This window comes from Macrobrachium rosenbergii, chromosome 27 (genome assembly GCF_040412425.1).
Source record: "Macrobrachium rosenbergii isolate ZJJX-2024 chromosome 27, ASM4041242v1, whole genome shotgun sequence".
Lineage (NCBI taxonomy): Eukaryota > Metazoa > Arthropoda > Malacostraca > Decapoda > Palaemonidae > Macrobrachium > Macrobrachium rosenbergii.
In genome coordinates, this window is record NC_089767.1 from 1,208,318 (window position 1) to 1,225,284 (window position 16,967).

The window sequence follows — 16,967 nt, forward strand, 5'->3', positions numbered from 1 at the left end:
TAATGCCTTTGACATAGTGCCTTTAGTTTTGTAAGTGTTTGTCTTTTTTCCTTTTTGCATCTTTAACTTCTTAGGTAACTTCCTACCCCTAACTTCCCTAGCTGGGTGCTTAGTCCTTAAAAATCTTGTTGTTTGGCTTATGTAGGCCTAGTTCTTGTCTCCCAAGTCTTTGGGTGGTAGATTTAACTTTGGCCTATCCCTGGATTTCATTGAGTGTATTTATGACTTAAACTAGGCCTAAACACATCCAAAACAAAGTCTTAATGACTCTTTGCTTGTGAGTACTCAGTGGACATTCATCCTTCAGTCAAATTAACAACATTGACATCCTTTGGACTGGTAGTATATGGCGAGAAGTAAGGGAACCTACTTAATGCAATCTAATTTGGGCAATTGGATTGCTGTAGTAATAGATGAACACCCTTTCTTACCTTTTTTACACTGTTTGTTGTCATGCAAATAAACTTCCACAAGACAGTTACCTTTTCGTGCTGTTTCATTCATGTGGAATCTATGCCCCTTTTTTTTCACTAATTCATGTGAACATTCTTTTGGGCAATTTTCTTAATTTTTTTTAGGTCCTTTTTCTGATATTTTTTTGTGCTTAGGTGCCATCTACATAAGGTAACGTAAAGCTTATATTTTCCTCTGTTTCATTACTAAGTCTTATCTAATGGCACTAAGTTTTCTCAGCTGAAACTTGTTCAAAAAGTGGCAGAAAAAATACAGCACTTGCTACATCACCAGTTTTACTTGGAGAAATTTTGTTTCCCTTTCCCTCTTTATCAGGCTTTAGATTTCTTGTGCTGTAATGTATTTTTCCTTCTTGACACTGAATTTCCTTCAGAAATTGTGTACAGTTAAGGGGATGTTGTTTGCAGAATGCTTTATGCAGCCCATAAAATATAGAGCTAAAGGCTCTCTGCTGCAGGTCCTTTGGTCCCTAGCTGTGTTGCTTTCTGCTATTTGCTCTACATCCAAACCATTTGGTCTCTTCCTGTCTAGCTGTCATAGTTTCTTCAACTATTTTACCTTGTTGAAACCCACATATAGGATGAGGAAGCTCGGACTGTTGTATGAACTTTGATGGTTTGATTCCCATTTTAAATTCCAAGACTGTGCCTAGGATGCATTTGAAGGGAAACCTGCATATACAGACGCTCCTCTACTTATAAACGAGTTACGTTCTGAACAGCTGTTCGTATCTTGATTTGTTCATAAGTCCAACTTGATATACTTACAGTCAATATGTACCGTTTTAATGATTTTTTTCATACTAAAACACAATACTAGTACTGTGCTGCATTTTACAGAGCATTTATTAATATGAATGATAATATAAAACCTAAATATATTAAGGAAATTATGATAATACAGTAAATTACAGTTTTATTTACAATCACAGTTCGTATCTCCAAAAATTCAGAAGTTGAAAGTTGAAAGTTCATAAGTACAGTAGAGGAGCATCTGTATATGGCAATAAGTAAGGGAACCTACTTATATGCAATCCCATTTGGGCAAATTTGATTCCTGAACTAATAGATGAAGATCCTTTTTACCATTTTTTACCTCTTCTTGTCATGCAAATAAACTACCAGAAGACAGTTTCCCTCTTGTGCTGTTTCATATGAAATTTATGCCCCTTTTTTTTCTCTAACAGTCTTTGGGTGTGCCTTGTAGTACAGGACCTCTTTCTCTCCTTATGCTGAGAGGTTCATGCAAACAATTATTTGTTTTTCACCTGTCACTGAAAAAACAGATGGAGGGGAAATTGTACCTGTAGTCCCTGTAAAATCTGTGAACACTTAAAACCCCCCTAAAATGCATAGGATGCCTCCTTTGAGAGTTCAGACACAAAAAAGACCCTCTCAAAATTCTTATACCCGACTATTTTAATAGTTTTATCTCAAAATGTGAATTTAATCATGAAAATTCAGTAATTAGTGAATATTTCTCAGTGAAAAATACTGCAAATAGGCAAATTTTCCGTGAATCGGTGCGTCCACGAATCCAGATTGAATAGGCGGGGGCAGGGGTGTTCCTAGACATTTTGGGGCCTGGGGGCACAGTCCTATTTTGGGGCCCCTCTTATGGGGTGGGAGACAAGTGAAGCAAGCCAAAGCAGCTGGGAGTTGGGGAGAAATTTTTAGAATGAGCAATTGTAGGATCATTTTAAAGGCATTTGTAATTGCAAATTTCAGAAATTTAGCTTGTCTTGTCAGAGCACCAATGGTTAAATTTTGTATTTTGGGGTCCCCCCTCTTACTTTGGGGCCTGGGGGTTTTCAAACAGCCCCCTCAGGAACGCCACTGGGCGCGGGTCGACTGTAGTAATTATAATGCTAATTTCCCTCCCTCTCTCACTTTCTCTCTCCCAGCTGAAGGAAATTGGTAAAATCACATTCGAGTGACTGTGATGTTGGATGTCCTCTGTGGACAAGATAAAAGTTTACCTGTATCAAGAACATGTGTAAAATGATTCAGATTTTTATTATATTTTTTTATTACACTTGAGGTTATGTGACTGAAATATTTATGGGTTTGTAAAAATTGTAAGTGCTACATTTGACCTTTTTTTTTTTAAATAAAATTTCTTGTGTTTTATTTTTTGGTAATAATGTTATAAATGATGTGCTCTCTCTCTCTCTCTCTCTCTCTCTCTCTCTCTCTCTCTCTCTCTCTCTCTCTCTCTCTCTCTCTCTCTCTCTCTCTCTCAGAACAAACCTGTTATCTGAAGAAAAGCCTTTGGTGCCATTTTGAAGCAGAGAGTCAAGTTTGTGGATGTTGTTCTATGTAGCAGCAAACCATTTATATAGTATAAGGACAGACCAAATATGGAGAAAATCTGCAAGTCATACAGAAGTGGAGAGATGTCTCGCAAGGAGGTGCGACTCCCATTCCTTTACCCCAGTGGTTCTTAACCTGTTTTGGCAGTGGCCCAAAACCTTGTCCAAATTAACCAGCTTGAGAGAAGTTTTGAATAGGGTGGGGTTGCAGGAAAGGTGAATAGCATCCCCATTGAAGAGTCGTCCCTACCTCCTATGTAAGCCTGGGATTTTCTTAGCAATATGTAGCGTAGTCATTCTTCCCTTAGGGTGCATAAGTAACAAGTCATACAAGTGCAATGATTTGAACATGAATGTTATTGTATTTTGTTTACATGCTGGTATTGTGTGGTTATTTGGGTTGATACAGTTGTAAATATGCAGTCTTGTGCAATTATGGTAACAGTGATATGTTGGTTGTTAATTTTGTACCAAGTTGTTGATCATTTCTAGCTCTGTCGCTTTTCATGACCTATTTTGTGATAGCTGTAATCGGTGGAGTTTTTGTATACTGGGGAAGAGATCAAACCTGATGTCACCTTTTGAAAGTCTTTTGTCTGCTGAATCCTCCCCCAAGTGGTACTAACTCATCTACATCCCAGCCATCAAATGCACCTTTTCTTTCAGGATTTCCCATCCTTTCACATGTTATTCCATTCATTTTGCCATCAGATCATCCGTCTCTAACCTTTAGATATATCCAGATGAGAAGTCTTGACCTTTCTGTGTATTTAAGTACGCTTGGCATCCCATCTCAATCATTTCGTAGTCTCTCAATGGTTTGGTTAAGTACTAAATGACAAATTCTTAATCCACTTTGGAAGGCGGTTAGGCTCCATTTCAGCTTTTAGATTTATGCTAGAATATGACCTTTTCAAGACTCATACTTCTGCATTGTACAACAAGGTGGTTTATGCCTTCTTGTAACCTTCACTCTTGGCTGTCTCTCTGTTTGCCGTACGCAAACCCTGATATCTTTAAATATCATCCAAGAATCTTTTATGTTCTCTGTAATGTAAGCCATCTGCTTCTGTTCTATTTTTTTTTATCTGTTCTTTTTAGCCGTTGTTCACCATACCCATCTGTAGTCTCTCTTGTAATTATCTTACGCCATCACGTGATTACAATGTACACATTAAAGTCTCCCTCTTGCCATACGTACTTCTTTCCCCGACTCTTTCATGATATCTAAATTATGTACATAAAGTGGCTTCTTGGGAATGAAATTATCATTTGTGCCAAATTTCATATGAGCAGCGTCCTTTCATCTCCCAGATGCACCCACATTTTAGCCAAGTAATGACATCCGTTCCCACTCCTGTCTTCAGTGTTGCTCTCCAACCAGTCCAACTTCCTCCTTTCACTCCCTCAGGCCCTGAATGAATGGAAGTGCTTGGCTTTCAAGCCCAATTTTCTTAAATCCGATACAAGTTTCATATGATAACTTTTTTGACTGCAGAGTTGTCCTGCAATGTACAGTGCATTGTTTTTAGTGTTTAAACCATAATGGAGGTCTCTGTCTCTTATCGGTGAGGCATTCTAAATCATTCATGAATTGCTGAGCTAATACTGTCTGTAGTTTCCACTGTCCTGGGGTTTGTTTTCCACTTTGTAGACTGGCAAGAGCCCTCCTGCCTAACCAGTCATCCTCCTTACCATGAACGTTGGTTTTCATCTGCGTAGCTAATTCTGCTTCTGTTTTGTCCTTTCGACCTGCTTGCATGCACAAGGTTTTTACATCAGCATTTATTGCTTCCAATACTATGCACACCATTTTAGGCCTTAGTTTTGGTTTGTTTTTGTGGGCTAATTCTGAGTATGTATGGCCCTTAGCTCCGCTAACTGGTCTTTGGACTTTTCAGTTTAATCTCCCATAATTTCCATTTGTACACATTTTTGATCACTTCATCCATTTCATCCATCCATCCACAAATATTCTTTGGTGCCTGTCTCCTTCACTCTCATTCTATCTTGTCTCATGAATAACTAGTTTGCTCATACACTTGACTAGCATCATCCTGTTTCTTTGATAATGCGTTACAGCTTCTTAGGTATTGTTGTACCTTAAGTCCAATCATGACCCAATAAACTTCAGCCATCATAAATATTTGTATGACCAAATCTGTAATGTCTAAACTTTGCTGCGAAACCTATAGCTCCCCCAGTAGTACATACTTTCTCCAAGTCTGATATTCCTGTCCTTTGTGTCAAGACATTCCTCTCTTTTGAAATTCAGGTTTTGCCTAAACTCCTTAGCTTCTGACATGTGCTGCTTCATCTCTTCTTCCTTTACAGAGCTTTCCTCGAGTCTGTGACCTCTGCTCGGCTGTTAATATTTGGGTGTAAGTTTTTCAACTGGTGTGTCAACGTTTGGCACCAGGTAGAGTCCTTCCTCTTCTCTCTCAGTTTTTCTTTATAAGCTTTCAGTTTGTTGTCTCTGCTGCGCTTTTGTCATCATATCATTCATAAATTTTCCAGCTGTTGGTAACTTCATTTCCATTAATCAATATGTAAACCTATTCTCGCATTTTGCCTTCTCTCGTGAATTCCTCCAAACCATATTCTCCTTCTGTTCTTGGTATGATTACATATTGTAATTTTATCACCGAAGTTAATCAAACTGTTCCCAGTCTGTTTTTGTTTTCTTACTAATGCAGATTTTAGTACTAGTGATACTTATCGCATCCACCACTTCCTTCCTTCCTTATATTTTTTTGTTTGTACTCTTCTCATCACTTGATACCTTTTCATCACCTGTCTTTGGTAATCTATCTTTACATCACCACTCGTACTCATTCACAGTTGCTGTGAACCCTTCTCTTTAACAAAAAATGCTTGCCATAACTGAATTCTCCTTTGTTTCTCTCCCTCTGAGTCTGTTTAATTGTCAGATCATTTGCCTAAAGCAGGTTCAGTTTCCTATAACCATCTACTCTCACTTTCTCAGAAGCAGCCTTTAACTAACACAAGTAGGTTGGGACCTACTGCTAATCCTGGACGTGTCCCTGTAGTGATCATTTCAATGTTTTGGCTTTTATGTACATGTGTTTTTCAGGCAGCTGTACTCCTCCTCCTCCTTTGAACTTGTCCCAGTTCCTTTGCCAGAATTCATAGAAAATCAACTTGTTTCATTGTGATGACTTCTGGGATTTTGTCAATTGCATACGTAGCATCCATGGCATGGTACCTTTACTGTGAAGCCATTTTTCCTGGTATTTTATAGGAGATCCATCATCATCATCTCTGTAGTGTGTGGTTTATCAAGTCATTCTTCTTTCGTATTGCCAGTTGGAGTCCAGTTGTGTCTATCTGATATACGTCCTACCATATGTTCATGTTCCCTGAAGCTCCTTGGTCAAGTTCTTAACTTCTTCTTGCTTTATCCTTTATGCATCCTGCAAGATGTAATAACTAGGTGCATCCTTAATCAAACATAGTATTCCCAGTAAGGTCAGGCATTGTTGTTTTTGTAAATTGTTTTGTCGTTTGTGATGTCCAAACTTTGGGTATAGAGTTTTGAAGTCATGACTTTAACTTCTGCTCACTGCTTTTTTCTTGTTGGGCTGCTTCTCAGTTTATTTTCCTAAATCTTCTCTCTCTCGACACCATTTGTTTATATAACTGAACTTTATCAACCCCTTGTGCTAGGTTTTGTGATTCCTCCATCCACCACATTTACTCTCTGTTATGTCATAATTCATTTTTTTTGTGCTTGCTGTCCACTCAAGACACACAGACTAAGCCGTTCTCCCCATCATCATCCTCCAAAGGTTCTGTGTTTGCTTTTTGCTTGTTCCAGCTTCATCGTGTTACTTGATCTGAGCCCCTTGAAGTTCGTGTGTATGTGTGTGTGTCTGTCATGCTTATTATATGTTTTACTGTCTTAGGGATATGGCCCACCCGGTACCGTGGCCTTCCTCATAAGTGTAGCATTTCAGTGTATATGAGATGTTTGCAACGACAAAATCTGTTGATGTTCCCAGTTTCTTTTTTCGTATACATTTCTTTTGTTTAGTCAGCTCTTAAGATTTCATCTGGTTATCAGTCTCTGTGACTGTTCCACTTCCAGGGCTTCTCACAGTGAGTTTGATCCACTTTGTATCCCATTTTTGTTTACGTGATGATTGTATTACCTTTCCTGCAGCTGTCAGAAACTTCTCTCACATATGACTATGACTTGGCCTTTGTTTTATGTGAGAAAGTAGGTTAATACACTATTAACTCCACTGACATAGACAATCGTATGTTTATCATCCGAATCTCTCTTTGTTTTCTCCATTCCATCATCATTCTTTCACAATCTTTCTGTTGCATCAGTCACCAGCATACTGGAAGTACATTCTTACAGGCATCCACTAACTTGTATTAACAGCTTGCCTGTGTTATTTGGTGCTCTTGTTTACTTTCAGTGAGTTCATCCAAAAATGTAATACTTAAGAACAACCTTTGATGGTCTGTTTCTCGGAATTTCGACAGTGTTTCTTTGGAGGCAAGCAGGTACTCTGGTACTTGTAGCAGGTAGTGTAGGAGATTTTGCTAGGTGGGGTTGAATTGCCCAGGCTTATTTATTTTGCCTTAACAGTCAGCTGAATCAAGCTTTCGGGGAGTAACAGAATCTTTGAATGTTTATTGATGCTGGTCTTTAGGTTACCCATTCATCTTACATTTGTCTTAGGTTGGGAAGTTTTACCCTTCAAGTATCTCAGTAATTCATTCTCAAAAGTATAAAAACACCCCTTATTTTTCTCTTTTTTTGTATTTTTATTTTCCTTGAAATCTGGGAGGGAATTTTACTCATAGATGCAAGGGTGCTGTGGAGTTGTTGTCTCTAGGAAGCAGTGTCAAGTAATTCATTCCCAAAAGAAAAATTTTTTTTTTTTTTTTTTTTTCATCATAGATGCAAGGGGGCTGTGGAAGGAAGGACCAACTCTCAGAGGGGGCGTGGTAATGAAAAGGTTAAGAACCACTGTGTTATGGTGAATCTCTTGCACGTGGGATTCTTGCGGAAGATTGAATCTGAAACCTAAAGGAGAAGGCGTGTCTAATCACAAAGGTGGCCTTCTGTTGCATGATGTACAAGCAACTTTCAGTTTTGAAACTTGTAAGGTCTACTTCTGGCCTAGTCATACCCTTTCACATTTGGATTCAGAACTTGGTGTTTCTGCATGAATGGACAGTAAGGGCCTTTTTGAAATAATTTGGTTTTACTTTTCTAAAATTCAGATGTTTCACATTTTATGCGCTTGCAAAGGCTCTCTCATGAAAAGCCATTCTGGTGTTGTAAAATTCTCTCTCTCTCTCTCTCTCTCTCTCTCTCTCTCTCTCTCTCTCTCTCTCTCTCTCTCTCTAGTATTCATTCTCAAGAAAATTCTCTCTCACTCATTCTATTTCTGAAAATTCATTCTCTCTCTCTCTCTCTCTCTCTCTCTCTCTCTCTCTCTCTCTCTCTCTCTCTCTCTCTCTCTCTCTCTCTCTCCTCGTAATATATATATACAAAGATATATAAAATAAGGACCACAAATATCACAGATGACTTTACAAATATATACATAAAGGTGTTTAAAGAAAATTGAACAAAATGGTCCTACAGAAAGGACGATTAAATCTTGAACAATACCCAAATATCTATATTATATAATAATATAGTGCTCGTATAGTATATATATAGGCTATATATATTCAAAAGTGTTATATAAATGTTAAGGCTTATGTATCTCTATATATGTTGAATTCAATCTCTCTCTCTCTAATTGAGCACTCAGACCAAGAGTAAAATAATGCCTCTCAAAAGATGACCTGAAACTTTTTCTGTAGTAAAGTGTTTAAAATAAAATTGAGCAAAATTAATCACAAAGTGAAAACTTGACAAATTCAACAGGTATGGTTGAAAAAAAACGGCCTGTATAGTAAAGATAGCTTATAAAACTGTTTTTGCAAGTGGTGTTTATTAAACCAAAGATGAAGCTTAAACTGCGGAATTGAGCATTAAGACTTGGCTAAATAATGACTCTCAAAAGATGACCTGACGCCGTTAATCATGAAAAATGACGTCATTGAATGTTCAATACTGAATGACGTCAAATGGTTCACGAAATCCACATAAATCTTAGTCGTTGATGACGTAAACAACGTTCGTTTAGAATGGATTGACAAAGATTGACTTTCTATGGAATGAAAAAGGATGACGTCACCGATGACCTAAGTATTTTTAATGACGTTGGTGACCATAAAAATCATGCGTGGTCATTGATAATGACTTCTTGTAAGACAACGTTCGACGTCATTGATGACGTCATAGGTTGTGACGTTGCTACCATTTGCGTCGTCGGTGAAACATCGTGTAAGTGGTGTAAAAAGACTCGGTAGAATAGAGGAGAAATAAAAACTCTGAATTATCAGCACAGCTTTTCTTAACCAATAAGTATTTTGAAAGATATCGGAGGTTGCCTATAAAAATAAAATTTTTTTTTTTTTATTGCCCCTTGGAGCCAGCATTGCAATCCCCCGGAGGAGAGAGGGAGAAGGCGCCCTCAGCTGGAGGTAATGAAACCAGCCGGTTACCAACTTTGAAGCCAACCCAAAGGGCTTAAGTTTTCTAAGCTGACAACAGCTGATTGCCGAGATGGGAAGAAGTCCCGTATATACTTCCCTCGTGCATGCCAGTGCTTTTCCAGTTTTCTATGTCTCTAGGGAAGATTTGTTAGACCATTTCAGACGTCAAAGAATGGTGTCAAGTACAGTAAGCCTAAGGTGGGGGGCGTGACAAGGCTACCACCAAGACAAGCCTAGGCTTACGTTCACGCTCTTGGCTGTAGTTTCGTACTTGCGCAAATGCTTGGTTGACCTGTAGTGTCTTGTGAAACAAGGCGTGGAATTCCCGTATACTTAAACCACCAGAATTTCGTCCAAAGTATAATGGCCCACCCCCAAAATGTTTCGAAGTCGAGTTCCTCTACGGATGACTTTGAAGGATATCTACGGGGTGTATACGTGCATTTTGGCAGTCTGATCTCCGTTTTCGTTAAGATTTCGAGTCTACTGTACAAGTTTCTCTCGAGTCTTGAAAAGGAAAATGAGTCTTTTTAATAGTTAAACCTCATAGAAAACAGGAGAACAAATACGCAAAGACAGTAACGAAGATAAATACTCTCGAACGTTTTAGCCATCTGACCTTGACTCTATACCTGACAGAACTCTTGACTTAAAGGGCTGCAGAGGACAATTTACTTGTAAATATTAATTGATAAGGCTAATTCAACCTCATTTTCAGAGGTATTTATATATAAAACTGACTTCATTCTTTTCAATACGGATTTGACTGAAATAACTTTGTACTTTTAAAAGGGTCTCACAGCCTATTATTTCAGCATTTTGACGTCAAGTTTGATATCAAAATGTCAACAGTGGTGGCCAAATTTAAGTCTAATCATGAATTAAAACATGATACTTTAATTTACCACAAATATTGTCATTTTGATGTCAAATCTGACGGCAAAAAGCTGAAATATGTCAGGATATAAGCTACTGTAGAAACCCCATCCGATGTAAAAATGCTCTATATGTGTGAATTCAAAGCTCTTGGTTATTTTTTCAAGATAGCTCTATTTGGATGAACATTTTAGTACTGAAATGATCCAATTTTACTTCATACTTTTATCATTAGATTTCGACCCTTCAAATACCATTGCCTGGTTAACTTTTTCCATGTGAATTTGATGATGCAATGCGTTTAATTGTAACTTGTAAAGCACCATGTTCCATGATAAGATGGGCATTTTTTTATCAGGGAAATTTACACATTAAATAATTTTATATATACTTTTTCAATCTTTCTTAAAAATCACATATTTGCTGCACTCTCGTATTTTATAAAATTGCTTTCTTTACATTTTTAATTAAAAAATTAGCTACATTTTGTATTATTTCAATTGCATTTTTTTAGGCTTAGCCTAATAACTTTATATGCACCAAAATATTGAATTATTCACAACTAAATTTCTATTTAACTTTAAATTCAAGTCATAAATTCAAGACTTTTAAAAGTCATATGCTTTATTTGGTGCTATTTTCAGTTTACATGATATTTTCATCTATAAGATTCATTTATATTCTCAGATGTCATTATGAGCAAGAGAAATACAGGAATTTCACAAATGAACCAAACAAAAGCTAATTAACTTTATTTTACTTCAAATAACAAGTCATCCTCCAGTCTTTGTTACAACAAAAGCAATTAATTACACCAAGACACACACAGTCTCCCCAAAAGCAGACAAGTGACCCAAACCCCTTCAGGTGGAACAAGCGTGCCTTGAGGCACTCCCCCCTTCCCAAAATGACCACCACTTCATCTTATAGGCCTAATGCCACCATTCAATGTAAGTGATTGAGTCAGGTAAATGGGAGGAGACGTGCAAAGCTAATGTCCTCCTGCCCTGAGTTCTTCCTCCCCCAGCAGGACAGCAGGTCGGACTAACGTCAGCCTTCACCGTACGTGGACCACCAGGCCAGTTTAGGTTCTGTGTGATACGCCTTACAAAAATCCACCCCATTGCCAGGTAATTAGGGAACAAATCAGCCTCATTGACTTGTAATTCAGTAGATTAATCAGCCTCTTTAACAGGTAATTATCTAATTAGAGGGAAATGATCATCCCACTGACAAGTAACTACAGAGAAATTAGGCTCATTTACAGGTAATTTGGTAGAAGAAACCTAACATTAACATGGATTTTGGGCAAGAAATCAGCGTCTTTAACATGAAATTACAAAGGTAATCGGGGATAAAAATTAGGCTTATTAACAGTTAATTTAGTAGAAGAAACCTTTCAATAACATGAATTTGGGCAAGAAATCGTCCTCTTTGAGAGGTAAATATCTAATTAGGGAGAAATAATAATCCCATTGCCTTGTAATTAAGGGATAATCTGCTTCATTAACACGTAACTGAAGAGCAAAAATCCAACCCACTGCCAAGTAATTATGGAGGAACGTCCAGCACCTGATCTGGGACATTCCTTTGGGCTTTGTGGTTAGGATGTCATCTCAAGTCTTTCTCCTTTCAGTTTTAACAAGACTTTGAAAAGCAGTTTTGTACTGACCACCAGAACAAGACTGAACATTAAGAAAAATCGTTTCATATAGCTAACGAAATTATTGACAATAAAAATAACTTATCAGAATAGGGCCACATAGCCAAAAATTGCCTAAAAATGAAAATTGCTGTTTGATACTGGCAATAGTCTTTTTTTCTTGCTTATCAGAATAAGGCCACATGGCCAAAACCTGCCTAAAAATAAAAATTGCCGTTTGATGTGGCACATGAATATATCAAAATTACTGTTTCACATACTAGAACACGGCAACAAGGTACTAAAAGCTGCAATTTTATATTGATCATCAGTACAGGGCTACAGAATAACTGACATTGCTTTTTCATATGGACCATTACGAAAGAGCTACCATTGCCAAAGTCACGACTAATGAATACTAGTCAGGAAACACTTCATAGAAAGTTTCTTTTAAATTTGACATTATACTTCAGGATCTGCCTTTAAAGTGCTAATACTAAACTACAAGTTTCAGTAAACATAATTTATTTTATCTGTTTTCAGGACACACTAAATCTTGGCCTCTTATCTTATTCTTGACAAATTGGTCATCTTCTATATCCAGAATTTCTAAGAGAATACTAAACCTCTATTCCTATGAGTACTATTAGGAAAAAAACACCAAAACTGACATACCTTCTGTGCCTAAAAAACACTACTTTCTTGGTAGAAAAAAAAAAAAAATCTCCCGACAGACATACTTTGTAGCCAAAGATCAATATCGAACTGACTCTTTCTTTACAAAAATCACACTCTAGATACAAAAGAAAAAAAACTTTTCAGGCAGAAATGAACAAGCACTGTCAAGTGAAAAAACCACAAACTTTTTAGGCAAGTTTCCTCTTTCTGGGCAAAATCAACTCTGGCTCCCAAACTGACAAACTTGGTAGGCCTGTAAACTCCCCTTTCTGGGCAAAATCAACTCTGGCTCCCAAACTGACAAACTTGGTAGGCCTGTAAACTCCCTTTCTGGGCAAAATCAACTCTGGCTCCCAAACTGACAAACTTGGTAGGCCTGTAAACTCCCCTTTCTGGGAAAAATCAACTCTGGCTCCCAAACTGACAAACTTTGCAGGCCTATAAACTCCACTTGCAGGGCGAAACAAAATTCCCCCCAGACCAACAAACTTTTAGGTTATAGCAAAAACTTGCCAAAAGACTTCCTGTGATTGGAAAGCGGGTAACTTGATACCTTTTGAGTGGAAAACTTGTTGACCAACAGGTTTCAAGCCAAAGAATACTGAATCCAGGCATTTCCCGTCAAAACTAAAACCTCCCCTAAATCAGCAGACTTCCTACACAAAAACCATCCCCAAACCAAACCTTTTCCTAGTAAAAAAAAGCTTTCCCAAAGTAACAAATTTTAGGCAAAGAACTCTATCAACTGACACAATTTCTAGGCAAAATGAGCCTCACCCAAACCAACTCCAAACTGATAACACTTCCTAGGTAGAAAAACTTTCAAGAGCCAACACAATGGACAAAAATCACACCTAATTAACATATTTTCCAGGGAAAACCCCCCAGCAGAAATTCTTAGGTAAGACTGACACTTTTTGGGCAAAAGTTCCCTCCAAAGATACACATTTCAGGCAAAATCTCTCCCTAAATAGATACCCTTTTCCGGCAAAAAAAGAAAAAACTTTCAAAATGACCCACTTTTTGAGCTAAACCCCAAACATAAAATTCACGAAATATAAGAAGACATTTTGACCATGTAACTTGTGAAGCCTCCTAAGTGAATTCTCAGACTGATAGATTTTCTAATCAAAAACTCTCCCAAACCAGAATGTGTACTTCTTGGCAAGGAAAAATGCAAACCAACAGATTTACTGGAAAAACACACAGTCAAAATAACAGACTTTACAGCCCAGACAAACTTCCTAACAGACTTTCTTGCCATAAAGTCACGAACTACTAAATTTTCTAGCCTAAAAACTGAAACTAACAGATTTTCTGCATAAAAAATACAGACTAGCAAGACGTCTAAGAATGAGAAAATAATAGCAGACTACCAATAAGAATCACAAAGGAACAGAAAACACAACATACTTTTTAGGCAAAAACTCACAAACCCAGAAATCTTGAAAGCCACAGAATCAAAGTTTACAGATTCTGTGAAGGCAAAACCATTCAAGTTACCAGAATTCCTGAAGAAAAACAACTGCATACTAACAGATTACAGGAAGGTAAAAACAACACATTGTAAATAAAATTTTGTCAGACAATAAAATTAGTTCAAGGAGAATATCACACAGACTAATGTGCATCTAAAACCTAAAATTATTACAAGCCAAGAGACCAACTGAATGCAAAAAATATCAAAGGACACTTTCTGAAAGCAAAATGTCATGAAGAATTAGATTTTCAGAGACTGACTTTCTAAAAGTGAAAATATTACACAAGGACGAACTTCCTAAAAGCAAGTGTCACAACAAACTTCCTGAATGCAAAACATCAAAAGAAACTTCCCAAAACTTCTGACAGTGAAATATCAAAGCATCACAGACTACCAGAATTTCTAAAAACCAAAGCTATCATAAACTGACATAATAAGGCTCTAAAAACAAAACTACTATAAACCAAGACACTTTCTAAGCCAAAATCTACCAGGGGCAAAGATTTCATGAATCCTAATTGATATCAAACCAGTATATTCCATGAATCTGGACTTGTCTCAAACACCAGCAAACATATCTAGAGCTTTAAACTTTGTATCATGTATTCAGACAATACTAATGATGATGAGTCCTGGGTCTGTCTCCATGCATCAAAAAAGACAGTCCCAGAATATCACAAGCAAGGCCAGGAGCCTGAACTCCACTCACTGAAATAACAGGCTATCACAAAAAGTAAGTAATTGTCTAACACCACTATCCTGAACTGATTCTACTAGTATTCCATTCTCCATTGTCCTAAATCATTCTTTTACACAATCTTAACATGATGTACCTTTAGCAATCTTTCTTTTCTCTTCTTCTTTAAATCTTTACCTGAAACCTTCATGAACAAAGTCAACAGACTTATGTAAACTTGACAGGGTTCAAAGGGAAATCAACTTGCAAAGAGAGACAATTTATAGAAAAGGTGATGAATAAATGAATATGAGGGAATATAAAATAAAAATGATACACCTAATATCTGGAGATCAGAAGATTCCACAACAGCACTAGGAAAACTATTCCACATTTTAGCTGTAGCCAAGATAAAACTACTAATAAATTCCTAATAAAGCTAAACAATACCAAGCTTTCCTTTACACCAAAATTCACTGCTTACAAACTATAAACAGCTTAAGCACAACTCTTAACGTAAACCAAATTTATTCTCAGCACTGGTCTATCAACAGCAAAACTTCGATCCTTCAATTATTCCAAAACTTGACTATAATGGAATAACACTTTGAATCCCAAGACATCACGAACAAGGACTGGATTAAATCACAAACCACCATCACAAAAAATGACTTATTTAATCCTAAACTATGTATCGGCAAACTTCCTGAATGATGTTACTATATCAACACTTGGAAAACCTCTACACAAATCCACTCACATCTAGAAATGTAAGTTGCACAGCAACATAAAACCAAGGAAATTTCTACCGTACACCATGGCCAGTGTCTTAACTTACCCAAGATCAGGGTACATTAACTGTAAATTCAGCTGACATTCTAGTGATTTCTCAAGGTACAATGATTCAGTAAAGCCTGCCAAAGCCATTTTGGAGCAATGAAGAGGCTACACAGGTATCCTAAGTTGCCCAAGATCAGGGTACATTAACTGTATAATCAGCTGACAATCTAGTGGCTTCTCAAAGGTATATTGATTCAGTAAAGCCTGCCAAAGTTATTTCTGGAGCAAAGAAAATGCAACACCAGTTATACATCAGAATGTCAACATAGCAATAAAGTGACATCTCTAATCACATATTCTATATTGCTTAAGCAACTCATATCTGGAGCATACAATCTCCAGTTCTAAGAGCCAAACACAAGGTTCAGTAAACCTGTACAACACTTTGTCTACAAACCTTCTGAGGAAACCTTTCAGTACCTGAAGCCACAGGCCAGTGGTTCTCAACCAGGGGGGAAATTTCAGTTTCAGGGATGGGGGAATTGTGACCATAGATTGGCAGGCTCAAACTGGCTCTAGGACCACATAAAAAGCAGTGTGCATTGGTCTGCACTACTGAGAGGTCATGCTGGGCTTTCTCTCTGCTAGTGTGTGTGTTTGTGTTAGTATTTTGTTGCATATTATTTGGAATGCACCTTTTGAGGCAGACAATTTTGGAAAGAGGGGTGGATGGCATTCTGACATATGGTGAAAGGGTGCATGGGCCAAAAAAGATTGAGAACCACTGCACCAAACCATTACAAAGTGACTAAACCTTTCCAAAAACTGGCAATAAAGATTTCTGCATTCTCTGTAAGGAAATGACAACTAGCTTCTCCATAGCATCTGATTCATCCAAATCCTAACCAAACTGTTCATGGGAATACTTTCTATATACATTAAGCTTTATGTTAGAAATGTAACCTGAGAATAAGGACAGTTAACTCGTCCTGTTAAATAAAGGGAAAAACCTTGGTTCTGAAATTCATCTTTGTTTTCAATGAAGTCTGGATGGTACCTCAAACAGTCTCAAAATCTCAGGATGCCTTATGGTAAGGTATTTTTGTGAAAGTAGACCTATAATAACCTTTCTAGTCTGTCAAAAGCCACATTATTACACAGTACCCTTTTTGAAAGGCTTTTAAATCATTATTTTTTGTTAATTTTAGGTCAAGATTAATAAACAGTCCTCAAGATTACACACACAAACTTTATCTAATTAACTGACGATGTTATGAACTTTGTAAAGTTTCTCACACAGAATTCTGTTCAGTGTATTTAGAATTCAAAACCACACAGAATGTCCATCAAGATGAATTTATCCTCCTTTATTTCAGTTGTACAAATGTAATGAAAAGTTCTGACCCCAAGACCGAGAAACTGTTTGAGCTTTCTGGTACCCCCTTTGGAACGACTTTTG